This window comes from Pan troglodytes, chromosome 15 (genome assembly GCF_028858775.2).
Source record: "Pan troglodytes isolate AG18354 chromosome 15, NHGRI_mPanTro3-v2.0_pri, whole genome shotgun sequence".
NCBI classification, from domain to species: domain Eukaryota; kingdom Metazoa; phylum Chordata; class Mammalia; order Primates; family Hominidae; genus Pan; species Pan troglodytes.
This window is the reverse complement of record NC_072413.2, coordinates 29681994-29698064: the sequence shown is the minus strand read 5'-3', so window position 1 is coordinate 29698064 and position 16071 is coordinate 29681994.

Sequence of the window (16071 nt, the reverse complement as noted above, 5' to 3'; positions counted from 1 at the left end):
AAATTGGTTTATTTTCTAAATTAGGAGCAGACAGGGTTGCACCTAATTTAGGTGCTTTCTGCCTCTGTTTTCCTAAGATTAAAGCATGTTTCAAATAGAATATCTAAATACAGGTACTATTTTATCTGCCAATTTAGAAACCTCTGGATTCAATTATAGAAAATACTATACTTTCCATTGTGTATAAGACACAATGGATATGGTTGTAATAGCTTGAGTACTTTCATATAAAGTAAAATCAAACATACTTTTACCATTCTTCCATGAGTTCAAGTCATAAAAGAAGGTATACCATTTATTTATGAATAGTATCTGTACTAGTGATGATTTCTTGACTCCATAATGGAAGAACTAAATTTATCAGATATCAATATCAATACTATAAAATCCTTCATGCCACTTGTTTTAGAAAAGAACTCACATTGATGTTATAATAGAACAATGTCATGTCAGATTTTTACTATCTGTGATTAACATTGCAGAGGACCTAATTTGTTATATTATAGTTAAATATATAGCAAAAAAAAAGATAATGAAATTCCAATGTCCTTAGACGTGTCTTGCCTATTAATTTATTGAAATAAGACTAGTTTCTTAAAGGGAAGAACTACTAGAAAAGTAACATTTTCGTTTTGAAGTCATCCCTTGGTGATGACTTTAAACAGTTATTTTGATAGTTTCATAACTGTTCTCCCTACCTCCTGTTTCTCCTATCCCCATTCCTTTTCTGCAGACCATCTCCAAGGTTATATTCCCAGAACATGTCTTTCTCTATGATATTCTACCTCTTAGAAACTTGTATAACTCCTCTTTATCCACAGGACAAAGTCTAATCTTCTGAGGTTGGCATCACCATTCTCTATACGCCTTAGGAGTGAATGAAATCACTCAAGGAGATCTGTAGAGGACTAAAATCAGAATCTTAAGAAATAACATGTAAAGAAACGGCAAAGTATGAGAGGCCAGAGGAGACGACAGAGATTTCAGAGAGTCAGAGAACCAGAAAAGCGCATTGTTTTTTTTTGTTTGTTTTTAATTTTTTTTATTACACTTTAAGTTCTAGGGTACATGTGCACAACATGCAGGTTTGTTACATATGTATACATGTGCCATATTGGTGTGCTGCACCCATTAACTCGTCATTTACATTAGGTATATCTCCTAACGCTATCCCTCACCCCTCCCCCGACCCCATGACAGGCCCTGGTGTGTGATGTTCCCCACCCTGTGTCCAAGTGTTCTCATTGTTCAATTCCCACCTATGAGTGAGAACATGCGGTGTTTGGTTTTCTGTCCTTGCAATAGTTTGCTGAGAATGATGGTTTCCAGCTTCATCCACGTCCCTACAAAGGACACGAACTCATCCTTTTTTATGGCTGCATAGTATTCCATGGTGTATATGTGCCACATTTTCTTAATCCAGTCTATCATTGTTGGACATTTGGGTTGGTTCCAAGTCTTTGCTATTGTGAATAGTGCCACAATAAACATACGTGTGCATGTGTCTTTATAGCAACATGATTTATAATCCTTTGGGTATATACCCAGTAATGGGATGGCTGGGTCAAATGGTATTTCTAGTTCTAGATCCTTGAGGAATTGCCACACTGTCTTCCACAATGGTTGAACTAGTTTACAGTCCCACCAACAGTGTAAAAGTGTTCCTATTTCTCCACATCCTCTCCAGCACCTGTTGTTTCCTGACTTTTTAATGATTGCCATTCTAACTGGTGTGAGATGGTATCTCATTGTGGTTTTGATTTGCATTTCTCTGATGGCCAGTGATGATAAGCATTTTTTCATGTGTCTGTTGGCTGCATAAATGTCTTCTTTTGAGAAGTGTCTGTTCATATCCTACATTTTTCACCTACTTTTTGATGGGGTTGATTTTTTCTTGTAAATTTGTTTAAGTTCTTTGTAGATCGTGGATATTAGCCCGAAAAGCGCATTGTTAAACAAATTCACTCAAGATGTAAACAGTGACAAAGTCAGTGCCAAATAACAAAGAAATATTGGATGCAATTGAATATTTTCACAGCATATGGGGAATTGACATATTTGCGATAGTTAATAGTAGAGTTTCTTAATCATTTGTCCTGTGGTGGAGCGTCTCAAAGTGTGTCTTTGTACTGGAATCACCTGTTGAGATGCAGTTTTCTGGGACCATCCCAAACATACTAAATTAGAATCTCAGGAGTTAAAATCTGTCTAGTCACCAGTCTCTCCCCAGGATGATTCTTGTGTACACTGGACTCCCAGAAGCACTGTTAACCAGAATGAAGCCCAGGCTTCTAAGGCTGGTATCACGGTTTATAATCTGGCTCCAGCTCAACTGTCTAACCTTTTCTCCCGCTACTCCCAGTATACCTCTATTTGTATTTTTCCAGTATAGCCCTATTTATATTTTTCTTAGATCATGCCCTTACCTAACTTGCCCTTTTCTATACTCTAAATCCATCATTACTCAGTCTCTTCTGACCCCATAGTAATTTCTTCTGCCTCTACCACCTTTGGCATTATGATTGTGCCACTCTTGATACTTGTGATGTATTTTATAAGATTAAGTACTTTGGCTTTAATTTTTTATATTAATATGTCGACTGCAAGAGAATAAGTAATATTGGGCAGAGACAGTATAATGGTAGGAAGACATAGTATAGTGTGTTAGTGTACATAGTACAGTGTGTTTACACTGTATTATATCTGCCTACCATTATACTGTCTAAGCCCTATCTCTACTAAAAATACAAAAATTAGCCGGGCTTGGTGGCAGGCGTCTATAATCCCAGCTACTCGGGAGGCTGAGGCAGGACAGTCACTTGAACCTGGGAGGCAGAGGTTGCAGTGAGCCGAGATGGCACTACCGCACTCCAGCCTGGGCGACAGAGCAATATTCTGTCTCAAAATAAGAAAAAAAAAAAAAACCTATATTTGAGTCTTTTCATAAAGCAAACTTTTTATGACACAAAAATATCTTTATTTTGTTTACAAATATGAATTTTGATGAAACAAGATTTATTAAAACCCTTCTATATTTAATCACAAAATAAAGCAGTTCTGTGGGATACATCACAAATAGCCAACCTTAAGGTAAATATGACCCTACTTCTTTTTACTGGACTTTTCCATGTGAATGAATTCTTCACACTGGGTTAGTCAGCATTTTTCTCTTAAGAAGCTTAATAAAATTTGACCTATTACATCAGCCTTTTATCTGAATATGAAAAGAAGAATTTATGTGGAGAATGCACCACACCCTGTATAACAGTATCTGAGAACCATTAGCTATTATTGCCATAAACATTTGAGGTTGGGAAAGTAATTGTGGGCTTTTTTTTTGTTTTAAGGGAAGGTATGGAGTTTTTTTAGAAAATGTCTGATCATACTAGCAAAAATGTAACCCTTGGCTCCAACTTTGAGAGACTGTTTACTTCAACCTTGTACTAATGTAGATAGGCTAAGGCACGCTTTCTATTCCTGGAATTCTTCTGATTTCCTTAGCAGCCCCAAGGTATGTCTATGAGCAAACATGACCATCTTTTAAGTTTAGTTTGCTCAATGCCTGCATTATTTTTTCTTCTGATTACATTCTGAAAGTCCTCGGGGCTTTTATTTCTTTTTTTTTTTTTCTTTTGAGACACAGTTTCACTGTCGCCCAGGCTGGAGTGATCTTGGTGCGATCTTGGCATACTGCAACCTCTGCCTCTGGGCTTCAAGCGATTCTCCTGCCTAAGCCTCCCAAGTAGCTGGGATTACAGGTGACTACCACCATGCCTGGCTAATTTGGTTTTTTTTGCTTTTTGTTTTTTTGAGACAGAGTCTTGCTCTGTTGCCTAGGCTGGAGTGCAATGGTGTGATCTTGGCTCACTGCAACCTCCGCCTCCCACGTTCAAGTGATTCTCCTGCCTTAGCCTCCTGAGTAGCTGGGATTGCAGGCACTGGCCACCACGCCTGGCTGTTTTTTGTATTTTTTTAGTAGAGATGGGGTTTCACTATTTTGGACAGGCTGGTCTCAAACTCCTGACCTCGTGATCTGCCCACCTTGGCCTCCCAAAGTGCTGGGATTACAGGTATGAGCCACTGCGCCTGGCCTAATTTTGTATTTTTTTTGTAGACACGGGGTTTCTTTTTTTTTTTTTTATTGCTATACTTTAAGTTCTAGGGTACATGTGCACAACGTGCAGGTTTGTTACATATGTATACATGTGCCATGTTGGTGTGCTGCACCCGTTAACTTGTCATTTACATTAGGTATATCTTCTAATGCTATCCCTTCCCCTCCCCACACCCCACGACAGGCCCCGGTGTGTGATGTTCCCCATCCTGAGACATGGGGTTTCACCATGTTGACCAGGCTGGTCTCGAACTCCGGACCTCAAGTGATCCACCCACCTCAGCCTCGAAAGTGTTGGGATTACAAGCGTGAGCCACCCCACCCAGCCACAGGGCTTTTACTTCTTTTCATTATATACATATTTGCCTTTTAAAACCCAGATGTTGAAAATCTAACATTTGCTTAATACTGCATAATGGATACTTGCTTTCCACTTAAATGTTGTGGTCTTTATAATCTGGGGGTCAGCAGTGTAGCTAGGGGCTGTGTGAAATGTTTAAGATATGATCACTAGCCCCAAGGAATTTACCATCTAGTAGGGGACACATTAGCCACAAAAATGCACTAGGTAGTATGTGGTCTCTGATGTCTGGACAATGCTATCAGTGAGTTTTATTAATAAAATAGCTGCAGAAGGAGAAGACACTTTTGACTAGGGTAGTAAATCTTCATTTAAAAATGCATTCCTGGCCAGGTGTGGTAATCCCAGCACTTTGGGAGGCCAAGGCAGGAGGATCACTTGAGCCCAGGAGTTCAAGACCAGCCTGGGCAATACAGTGAGACCTTGTCTCAACAAAACAAACAAAAAACTATATCTTTTATTTTTCTGTGTGTGAGTTTATGATCTTTGTTTTCTTTATTTCTTATAAAATAAGCGAGAGATATGAACATCAATCATTATAAAGAGCAATCAGAAAAGCCACAAGGTTTAGACTGGGAGAGAAGATAGTCACAGTTCCTGTGAGATTTACACCACATTAAATAGACTTTGATGAGATTGTGTTTTAGTCTTGGATATATCCAAAACTGGATCTTTTAAGTTAGAAGGAATTGGTTAGACTTTAATTAGACGAACTGAAAAAATGTTTAGGTTTGTGTTCATTTGAACCAGTTTCTTTTAATTCAACTAGTTTGTGAGTTGTTCATCAAAATAACCACATTCTTGTATCTCTTGAGTTTTCATTTGGTTTTTAAAGGCTGAACCAAAAAGCTTCAGGGTTTTCACACAGCCTTTTGCCATTTCATAGCTCCATGTTTCCTTGGTGATTCTAGTGTTCATAGTCTGCCAGGTCCACTTGGAGCTGTTGCCACTCTGCATTCCTCTTCCATTGTTGGTAATATCCTTTTTTTTCTTCTTATTTCTGTAAAGAAAGTGACTTATTTTCTCAGGGTTCTGAGTTGGCAGAAGTTACTGCAAGTATTAAATCTCCGTTCAATAGTGAAAGAGAAATATCTGATAATCTTTAAGCAATGATTAAATTTTGTGTCCTCAGTCACGTTGGTGTTAGATTGCTTTTTTTTCCTTTATAAATCTGGGCTGAATTTTCGTTTCAAGATGTTTTCAGAATATTGTTTAAAATGTTACTCAGTACACTTGCTATCATCTCATAAATAATATTGAGTGCCCATATGCTTCAACAAGGTTTTTAAAAAAAAATCCCTTTCCCCCCAGTGGTGATATAAATTTGCTATTTCCTAGACTTTTCTGAAAATTTTATCGGCATGTTCTATTTTACTGAGGTCTTATGACCAGAAAGTGTTCATCACTATATGGCCCATAGATTTGTGTTTATCGTAAAATATGTATAGGATTATCATGATACCATATTAATTCCCATATTTTCCCCTTATGTTTTAATTTAGAAACAGGAAAGAGAAATTTTGCAAGCATTTCAAAACTGAACCACTGCTACTCAGTTTGATAAATATTTGCAATTATTACCAGATTTAATGAGTGAGATACTTGCTACCTTGTATGTGTAAAGCACTGGTAGGCATTATAACCAAACAGGTAAGTATATTGCGCAGTGACCATCATTAAGAAGCTTACAACAGTGATTTACACAATAATCAATGGAAAAAATTTTGGACTTTAGCTCCCTCACACTCAGAATTAAAAAGGCATAGTTTCTTCAACAAGAATTTATTTAGAGTCTACTTGTATACCAAGTATACAAGTAGATACAAAAACAAGAGATACAAGGATAAAACATATTTCCCTCCTTTTGGGCCTCATATCAGTATATTTCAGGAGACACAGATTAAGGCAAGGGATATAGATTTGGAAGTTAGCTGCACATATGGTAGTTAAAGTCACCAAAGTTAACTATGGTGCTTCCTCAAAATACTAATAGAACTACTTATATGATCCAGCAGTTTCACTTCTGGGTATATAAACAAAAGAATTGAAAGCAGGGTCTCAGATATTTGCATACCCATGTTCATTGCAGCACTATTCACAATAGCTAAGACATAGAAGCAACACAAGTGCCCATCAAAGAGTGAATAGATAAACAAAATGTGGTATACACATATAATGGAATATTATCCAGACTTGAAAAGGAAACCCTGTTGCATATTACAACATGGATGAGCCTTGAGGACATTATGCTAAGTGAAATAAGCCAGTCACAAAAAGACAAACACTGTATAATTTCACTTATAGGAGATATCTAAAGTAGTCAAATTTATAGAAATAGAAAGTAGAATGATAGTTACCAGGGCCTGGAGGGAGGGGAAAACGGGTTGTTGTTGTTGTTGTTTAAGGGGTATAGCGTTTTCAGTTTTGCAAGATGAAAAGTTCTGGAGATCTGTTTCACAATGTCAATATACTTACCACTACTGAACTGTACCCTTAAAAAAAAAAAAAAAGTCACCAAAATGGATGACATTGCCCAGAAAGAGTGTGTAGAAAAGATATCAACTAAGAAACAATAAGAAACTAAATGTTTAACAAAGAGGTAGATTAAGAGATAACATCAGCCAGGTATGGTGGTTCATGCCTGTAATTCCAGCACTTTGGGAGGGTGAGGCAGGAAGATCATTTGAGGCCAGGAGTTTGAGACCAGCCTGGACGACATAGCAAGACCCTGTCTCTACAAAAAAATTTTAAACATAAAAACAAACAACAAAAGAAAGATAATATTGAGAGGCTGAAGAGGGGTGGAAAAAGAGGTAGGAGAAAAACTAGAAGAGAATCATGTAAAGAAAAACCTAGAATGAAACCTAGAAACAAAACAAAACAAAACTAGAAGAGAATCCAAGAGAAGGGAGAATTTCTATCCAAGTGGTTTGTGGTGCACAATGTCCAATCCTAGAACAATCCACTAGAGTAAGAAAGTACTATTTAAAAAAAAAAAAAGGATTTACAATTAGGAGGTCACTATGAACATTATTCAGTGCAGGTCCCTTGGAATTATGTAAGCCAAATATCTCAAGAAATGAATGGGACTTTTATATAAAAATAGAAAAGTGTAGAAAATTCTTTCAGGAAGTTATAGATGAAGGGAAGGAAATGGAAGACAGTAGTTTTGTAGCACAGCAGTATTAAGGGGATTTTTTTTAAGATACAAAAAATGTTAGCATATTTTTAGAGGAAGAGGAAGTAGATAGTGAAATTGAAGAAAGAAGAGACACAATAACTTATGGAGCAAAATCTCATATCAAAAGCAAAAATAGAGGGATGTTATTAGAAAACTTTGAGTATCCTCTCAGGTAGGAGGGAAGATGGCTGAATTTCCGGCGAGAGCTCTGATGGAGTTCAGACATTGTGCCATCTACTTTTGCGGTAAAACATAGGACTTGATTATCTTGGAGAGAGGATGATGGCATGAAGTAGTGGCTTTAGGACAGTAGTGAATATTTGACATAGCTACTATAGGAAATGGGTAATCCAACCAACTAGCTGTGGTTAAATCATAAGTAATGCTATAAAGTAGAAAGCACAGTTATGCAATTTTCTTGGCAGTCCAAGAGCAGATTGGAAAAAGCAGATGGTTGAGTTGATTCACATTCAGAGATTGGCAGAAGAGATGCAATGTATTAAGGTCATGGAGTGGAAGGAATTGTGAGTGCTAGTAAGAATGTAGCTGAAACAACTGATCTCATAAATCCAAACTGGCAAGGAAGGATAAAATCAGCAAGGAGCTAACAGACTAGACAAAGAGAATTCAAGAAGACTAGTGCTTTTAAGAAGTTGGGCCGGGCATGGTGGCTCATGCCTGTAATTTCAGCACTTTGGGAGGCCAAGGAGGGAGGGTCACTTGAACCCAGGAGTTCAAGAACAGCCTGGGCAACACAGGAAGACCCCATCTTTACAAAAAAATGAAAATAAATTAACTGGGTGCGGTGGCATGTGCCCGTGGTCCCAGCTACTTGGGAAGCTGAGGCAGGAGGATCACTTGGGCTCAGGAGATCAAGGCAGCAGTAAACCATGATCACGCCACTGCACTCCAGCCTGGGCAACAGAGCAAGACTCTTTCTCAAATAAATAAATTAAAGCTAATATGTTGTATGACTATGTCATTGGATATTAGAAATATAAATACTGGTTACCTTACAGTAAAGGTAACCTGGGATGATAAGACTCAGAACAGACAGAAATACCCATAATTCTGTGCCCAAATCTTTAATCACTGTGAGAGTGTGGTATGAAGGTCAGCAAATGGTAGAGCTGAGGATGGGGAGAAAGTGATGTTTCAAGAGGATGTGAACTTCAGTGGGGGAGTAGACAAGAGTAAGGGCCTGAAAACCCTAATATAGAACCAGCAGAATATCAGATTATGATTTCCTTAACAATCAAAGGATTGTTAAGGAAAGGCTAGGAGTATAGGAAAGTTTATTAACAACAGAATGGTATTTTAGAAAAATAACATGGAATTACTAGGAGCAAGAACAAACTGATTACGGGAAAAAGAAAAGAAAAAAGTGACTAGAGGGACTTATGAAGGAGACAGGGCATTGAGAAGTAACCAAAATTTTCAGGGAGATGAGAAATAGAAGGAATATGAATGGAATGATAATGCTAATTTTCAGCTAAATAGTGTTTGGGAGAGATAAAGCAAAGAAATTGAGAGATAGAAGGGATGTTAATACAACCAAAACACTAATTACAGCTGAAATGTTGGTTAAGAAAGATAAAGATTGTGACACAAATCAAATGAAACCACTAAATTTTGTCTTCATATTGTTTAGGGAGATGAAGCAAAATTGAGATGATCTGGAAGCTATATGTAACATTATTATAGCCTCTCCTTTAAAGTTTTTGATTTCAGGTTTAAACATTTTGTTGTGGGGAAAACATTTGGGCGTCTTCTTCAACCCCAGCATTCTCCAGTTATTTATCTTTAGGAACCGGAAGTACATTAAGTGCCAGATCTTGGATATTCATACATTCAGTTTTAGTTCATCCCATTGTCCTAGCTTATTTATGTATTAATATATTTTTATTTTTATTATTTTTTAGTCAGCTTGCTAGGGAATATTTATTTATTTTTAATGTACACTTCCCATGTCATAAAATGCACCCCCTTTAAAGTGTGTAATTTAATGGCTTTTAGTATATAAATAAGATTGTACAATATTGTCTTATTGCACTATATTGCAAAAAGGTTGTACAAGGTTGTGCATCACCACTAATTCCAGAACATTTTCATTATCTAAAAAAAACCCTGTACCCATTAAAGTCACTCCCCATTTCCTCCCTACCTTCAGCCTTTGTCAACCATTAATCTACTTTTGGTCTCTATTGATTTGACTATCCTGGACATTTTATATAAATGGAATCATATAATACTTGTCTTTTTGTGTCTGACTTCTTTCACGTAGCATAATATTTTCAAGGTTCATCTATGTTGTAGCATGTATCAGAATGTTATTCTTTTTTGTAACTGAACAATATTCCATTGTATGGCTATACCACATTTTGTTTATTCATCAGTCAATATAGGCATACCTTGGAGATACTGTGGACTCAGTTCCAGACCATCAAAATAAAAGGAGTCATGTAAATTTTTGGTTCCCTAGTGTATATAAAGGTTATATTTGTACTATACTGTAGTCTATTAAGTGTGCAATAGATTATGTCTAAAAACAATGTACACACCTAAATTTTAAAATATTGTTAAAAAATGCTAATGATCATCTGAGCCTTCAGCAAGTTGTAATTCTTTTGCTGGTGGAGGGTCTTGTTGCCTTGATGTTGATGGCTGCTGACAGATCAAGGTAGTAGTTGCTGAAGGTTGGGGTGGCTGTGGCAATTTCTTAAAATAAGACAAAAATGGAGTATGCCATATCGATTGATTCTTCCTTTCATGAAAGATTTCTCTGCAGCATGTGATGCTGTTTGATGGCATTTTACCCACAGTAGAACTTCTTTCAAAACTGGAATCAATGATCTCAAACCCTGACACTGCTTTATCAACAAGTTTATGTAATATTCCAGATCCTTTGTTGTCATTTCAGCAATGTTTTCAGCATCTTCACAGAGTAGATACCATCTCAGGAAACTATTTTCTTTGTTCATCCATAAGAAGCAATTCCTGGCCGGGTGCGGTGGCTCATGCCTGTAATCCCAGCATTTTGGGAGGCCAAGGCAGGTGGATGATGAGGTCAGGAGTTCGAGACCAGCCTGGCCAATATGGTGAAACCCCGTCTCTACTAAAAATACAAAAATTAGCCAGGCATGGTGGTGCACGCCTGTAGTCCCAGCTACTCTGGAGGCTGAGGCAGGAGAATCACTTGAACCCGGGAGGTGGAGGGTGCAGTGAGCCAAGATTGTGCCACTGCACTCCAGCCTAGGCAACAGAGGGAGACTCTGTTAAAAAAAAAAAAAAAAAAAAGAAGCAACTCCTTATTTGTATTTGTTCAAGTTTATCATGATATTGCAATATTGCAGCAACTCAATTCCATCTTTATGTTCCACCTCTAATTCTCTCCTTTTGCTATTTTCACCACATGTGCAGTTACTTCCTCCACTGAAGTCTTGAATCCCTCCACATCATCCATGAGAGCTGGAATCAATCTCTTCCAAACTTCTGTTAATATTGACATTTTGACCTCCTCCCATGAATCACGAATGTTCTTAATGGCATCTAGAATAGTGAATCCTTTCCAGAAGATTTTCCATTGACTTTGCCAAGATCCATCAGAGGAATTACTATCTATGACAGCTGTAGTCTTATAATATGTATTTCTTAAATAAGACAACTTGAAAGTCATAATGACTCCTTGATCCATGGCCTGCAGAATGGATATTGTGTTGGCAGGTAGGAAAACAACATCCATCTCCTTGTACATCTCCATCAGAGCTGTTGGGTGATGAGGTGCATTGTCAATGAGCAGTAATACTTTGAAAGGAATCTTTGATTTTGAGCAGTAGATCTCAACAGTGGGCTTAAAATATTCAGTAAACCATGCTGTAAACAGACATGCTGTCTTGTAGGTTTTGTTTTGTTCCATTTATAAAGCACAGGCAGAGTAGATTGAGCATAATTCTTAAGGGCCCTAGAATTTTTAGAATGGTCAATGAGCATTGTCTTTAACTTAAAGTCACTGGCCACATTAGCCATTAACAAGAGAGTCAGCTTGTCCTCTGAAGCTTTAAAGGGAGGCATTGAGTTCTCCTCTCTAGCTATGAATATCCTAGATGGCATTTTCTTCCAATAGAAGGCTGTTGTGTCCACATTGAAAGTCTGTTGTTTCGTGTAGCCACCCTCATCAATAACCTTAGCTAGGTCTTCTGGATAACTTGCTGCAGCTTCCATCAGCGCTTGCTGCTTCACCTTGCACTTTCATGTTTTGGTGATGGTTTCTTTCCTTAAACTTCAAAAGCCAACCTCTGCTATCTTCCTACTTTTCTTCTGCAGCTTCTTATCTCTCTCAAACTTCATGGAATTGGAGAGAATTAGGGCCTTGTTTTGGATTAAGGGAATGTTGTGGCTGGTTTGCTCTTTTATCCAGACCACTAAAACTTTCTCCATATCAACAATAACATTGTTTTGCTTTCCTTCCTTTTTTTTTTTTTTCCTTTGAGACAGGGTCTCACTTTGTCACCCAGGCAGGAGTACAGTGGTATGATCACAGCTCACTGTATCCTCGATTTCCCAGGCTGAAGTGGTGATGCTCCCACCTCAGCCTCCTGAATAGCTGGGACTACAGGCATGCAACACTACACCAATTTTTTGTTTTGTTTTGTTTTGTTTTTGTATTTTTTGTAGAGACAGGGTCTTGTCATGTTACCCAGGCTGGTCTCAAACTCCTAGGCTCAAGCAATCTGCCTACCACCGTATCCCAAAGTGTTAGGATTATAGGCATGAGCCACTGCACCCGGCCTCTTTTGCATTTTTTTTTCTTTTTTTTTTTTTTTTTTAGACGGAGTCTCACTGTGTCAACAGGCTGGAGTGCAGTGGCGTGATCTCAGCTCACTGCAACCTCCGCCTCCTGATTTCAAGTCATTCTCCTGCCACAGCCTCCCGAGTAGCTGGGACTACAGGCACACGCAACCACACTCAGCTAATTTCTGTATTTTTAATAGAGACGGGGTTTCACCATGTTGGCCGGGATGGTCTCAATCTCTTGACCTCGGTATCCGCCCGCCTTGGCCTCCCAAAGTGCTGGGATTTCTTATAGTTTGTGTGTTCACTGGAATAGCACTTTTGTTTTCCTTCAATAACTTTTCCTTTACATTTAATAACTTGGCTGTTTGGCCCAGGAGACCTGGCTTTCAGCCTGTGTTGGCTTTTGATATGTCTTCCTCACTAAATTTATTTCTAGTTTTTGGTTTAAAGTGAGAGATATGTGACTCATCCTTTCACTTGAACACTTACAGTCCATTGCAAGGTTATTAATTGGCCTAATTTCAATATTGTGTGTCTCAGGGAACAGTGAAGCACAAGGAAAGGGAGAGAGATGTGGGAATGGCTGGTTGGTGGAGCAGTCAGAACACACACAACATTTATTGAGTTTGCCGTCTTCTGTGGGCACAGTTTGTGATGCTCCAAAACAATTACGATAGTAACATCAAAGAGTAGTGATAACAGATCACCATAACTGATAATAATGGAAATGTCTGAAATATTGTAAGAATGACCAAAATGTGACACAGAGACACAAAGTGAGCATATGCTGTTGGGAAAGCGGTGCCACTAGACTTGCTTGACACAGAGTTGCCACAACCTTCAATTTGTAAAAAAAAAAAAAAAAGGAAAGGAAAAAAGTGAAGCACAATAAGGTGAAATGCAATAAAATGAGGTATGCCTGCAGACATTTGCATCGTTTCCACTTTTTGGAGTAATTCTGCTATGAACATTCAAGGTCAAGTTTTTGTGTGGATATATGTTTTTAATTCTCTTGGGTATATACCTAGACGTAGAATTGGTAGGTCATATAGTAACTCTATGTTTAACTCTTTGAGAAACTGTCAAAATGTTTTCCAAAACAACTGTATCATTTTACACTTTCGCTAGTAGTATATGAGAGTTCCAGTTTCTGTACTTCCTCACCAACACCTATTTATTTTCCAGTTTTAAAAAATTATAGTCATCATAGTGGGTGTGAAGTGGTATCTCACAGTGGTTTTGCTATGCATTTGTTTCCTTAATGACTAACAAAGTTGAACATATTTTTCTTATTGGCCATTTGGTATATATTCCTTGGAGAGATGTTCATTCATATCTTCTGCCCATTTTTAAATTGGGTTTATTGTTGATTATAAGAGTTCTTTGGGGCTGGACGTGGTGGCTCACGCCTATAGTCCCAACACTTTGGGTGGCCAAGGCAGAAGGATCACTTAAGCCAGGAGTTCGAGACCAGCCTGAGCAACATAGACCCCATCTCTACAAAAATAAAAATAAAAAAACTTAGCCAGGTGTAGTGGCATGTACCTGTAGTCCTAGCTATTCAGAAGGCTCAAGTGGGAGAATCCTTTGAGCCCAGGAGTTTGAAGCTGTAGTGAGTTATGATTGTACCACTACACTACAGCCTGGGTGACAGAATGAGACCCTATCTCTTAAAAAATAAATAAATAAATAAATAAATAAGAGTTTTTTCAGGCTGGTTGGTGGCTCACGCCTGTAATCCCAGCACTTTGGGAGACCGAGGAGGGTGGATCACTTGAGGTCAGGAGTTTTAGACCAGCCTGGCCAACATGGTGAAACCCCGTCTCTACTAAAAATACAAAAATTAGCTGGGTGTGGTAGTGGGCGCCTGAAATCCCAGCTACTTGGGAGGCTGAGGCAGGAGAATCGTTTGAACCCAAGAGGCAGAGGCTGTAGTGGGCCAACATCCTGCCACTGCACCCTAGCCTGGGTGACAGAGCAACACTCTGTCTCAAAAACAAAAACAAAAAAAACAAAAAGTTCTGCCCTATATTCTGGGTACTAGACTCATCTAATAAATGATTTGAAAATATTTTGTTCTGTTTTATGAGTTATCTTTTAATTTTTTTTGATAATGTCCTTTGAATTACAAAAGTTTTGAATTTTGATGAAGTCCGATTTATCAACTTTTTTCTTTAGTTGCTTGTGTTTTAGGTGTTATATCTAAGAACCAAGCAGTGTGTTTAATAGCTCTCTTCTTGCTCTAAGAACTGTTCCCATAGACACTAAATTATATGGATACCCTCCTAATAAATCTCTAATTCCAGCTCAAGGAAGCAAGGATAGGCAATTGGAGGCCCCTGGCTAGGTGGATGAGTAAATCCTGACTTATTTTATCCTTACCTCAGCATGGCGAGTGCCATCATTTAGCTTCTCCCTAAAGGAAATCTGCCAGCAATTTTAGTTGCCGTTTTGTATACTTACTCAACAAGTTTACATTGAGCACTTATTCTGTGTCAAGTACCTTTCCAAAGGAGGAAAAATTGCATCAGCAAATTACAAAGAGAAAACTTTAAAAAATGCTTTGCCCTTTTTCTTTTTGTAAAAAAGGCAGTATAACAACTACAAATATTGAAAAGATAAAAGAGCTCCTAATCTGATGATTCAAATACAATTATTTCATTTTTATTTAATCTCTTCTAATTGTTGTTCATAACCACACACATATTTTAATATAGTTCAATTAGAATAAAGGAATTTAATATTTTGCTTTTTAAGAACTTAATATTTTATCATATATTTAAGAAAATGTCTTTCTTGATTTTGGTCTCAGACAATATAAGGGAAAGGAAGCAAACAACAGGAGAAAATGTGTAAGTCAATAAAATATTATTAAGATAAGCAAGTATGGTTTATAAGTGGATTTGTGCTCTGGTCTGTGAATGCTTGTAGGCTGGCAAATTGAATTCAAGAGTATATAATTCTATTCCATATTATTAACATTTTTCTTTTTCTTCCAGAACTACGACTCGGGCTCCACTGATTATCTTAACCATATTACATGGGTAATTTAATTTCTAGCTATTTTTCATACTGGTCAGTTGAATGTTTGCATCTAGATAAGGTTTTTGCCTTTAAGTTTGTAGCTAAACAAGAAGTTTGATATATGACTAATTTTTATTAGAATTTTCTTCAAGAATCATATGTCCCAAAGAAAATAATAATAGATCTATATACATAAACATAGTAACTGATAATTTCTATAGGTATTTTTATAATATGTATATAGTTTTTCCTTATATATAAAATAATTCCACAAGAATATTATTTATCAACTATGTAGAGCCAGCTTGCTGGGTAAGTTCAATTTCTTGAATTAGACAAATAATCTTTTTTTTTTTTTTTTTTTGAGACAGAGTCTCGTTCTGTCACCCAGGCTGGAGTGCAATGGCGTGATCTCGGCTCACTGCAACCTCTGCCTCCCAGCTTCAAGCAATTCTCCTGCCTCAGCCTCCCGAGTAGCTGGGACTATAAGTGCACACCACCATGCCCTGCTAATTTTTGTATTTTTAGTAGAGACAGGGTTTCACCATGTTGGCCAGGCTGGTCTTGAACTCCTGAGCTCGTGATCCACCCACCTCG